The sequence below is a fragment of the Galeopterus variegatus genome, unplaced genomic scaffold (assembly GCF_000696425.1).
Source record: "Galeopterus variegatus unplaced genomic scaffold, G_variegatus-3.0.2 Scaffold243, whole genome shotgun sequence".
Classification (NCBI taxonomy): domain Eukaryota; kingdom Metazoa; phylum Chordata; class Mammalia; order Dermoptera; family Cynocephalidae; genus Galeopterus; species Galeopterus variegatus.
In genome coordinates, this window is record NW_007726354.1 from 541,701 (window position 1) to 543,302 (window position 1,602).

The window sequence follows — 1,602 nt, forward strand, 5'->3', positions numbered from 1 at the left end:
CCCCAAAAAAAAAAAAAAAAAAAAAAAAAAAAAAAAAAAAAAAACTTCAGCTAAAAAAAAAAAAATGAACTTGGAGCACAATATCCTTGAAGAAAAGGCTCTTGGGTTTGCCTAGACCACATGCATCATCTTTCATTACTAGGTTATGCAATAGCATGTAATGTGCAGTCGCATACATGAAATTTGCACAATTTTCAACAGCTTGGTGCATGATTTCCTTCGGAAAATCAGGAAGCTTAGGCTTCTCTAATATTTAGGATAAGGCTTTTAATTTATTTATACATTGCCTCTTTTACAAAGAGACATGTAAAATAAAACAACAGAAATAGGAAATTAGGCCCAGGAAAGGTTGATACCAATATTCCAACTACAAAAGTCAACAAAATTTTTAATTCAAGCTCATGAAGACTGCCTGATATATATTTTAAACTTTTATAGGTTCCTCCTTCTCTCTCTCTTTTTTAAATTTTTGTTATGGACAATTCCAAGCATATAAAAATAGAAGAGTATAATGAATGCCATATGTATCACCCCGCTTCAGCAGTTACCAGTATCTTTCCAATTCTGTTTCATCTTTACTCCTCCCTCCCATATTACCAGACATCATATAATTACATCTCTGTACTAATCTGGATACTTCAGTTGTTTATTTTTATAAGTTATTTGAATTGAGACAAAATTTACACATTGTGGTGGTTGGTTGGTCTCAAGACTTTTAATCTGTAGGTTCCTCATGAATTCTTTTCATTATACTTATTTTTTATTTCTTGCATTTACTTGTTGAAGAAATTAGGTAGTTTGTCCTATAGAGTTTCCACAGTCGGGTTTATGCTGATATTTCCCCAGAGTATCATTTTTCATGTTCTTCTGAATTCATGTTTTCTCTAGAGTGGTATTTGAACCTAGAGACTTTAAAATATTCTGGTTCCTTTGGAATGCACAGTACAATTTTTAAATAAGCTGTTTAAACCTTTCAGGATATGATAAATATCAATCAGTTTATTTATATTGTGGGTAAGTGTGCGTTTAAATTGATTGTATTTCAAAAATTATATATTCATTTCCTGGAATTTCAAAGGAAGTTCTGTCTGTACCTACATCTTTAATAGGTAGCATTGTTTTCTGTTCTTGATTCTATATATTTCTTTATTCTATATATTTCTTGATTGTATTCTTGATTCTATATATTTCTCTGACATACTTCTATTTTCCAGGCATTGATTCGGTGTGGGTGGAGGGGGTGGGGAGGGGGGTTGTCAGCTGGCCAGTAAGAATCTGAACCTTGACCTTGGTGTTACCATCATGACATACTTCGGTTGTCAGTGCTTGATTGCTTTTGCTGTAAGGTGGTATGGCTCTGGAAATGCTTAAGGGGTCAGTTTGCTTCCCTGGTCTCTACTACGAACTCTTGTGGTCATTTCCACTTCAAATCTCTGCTGTTTTTTTCTTCCTTAATTCTACCATAGTTTTCCTTTAGGATGGCAGAGAAGGCCACAGGGAACTTTTTTGTCCATAATTGTTGTGATTCCTTTTGACCAAAAGGATATTTTAATGAAAGAGACTGTGTAACTATAAAGGTAATCTGTCTTGTAGCAAGGCTGA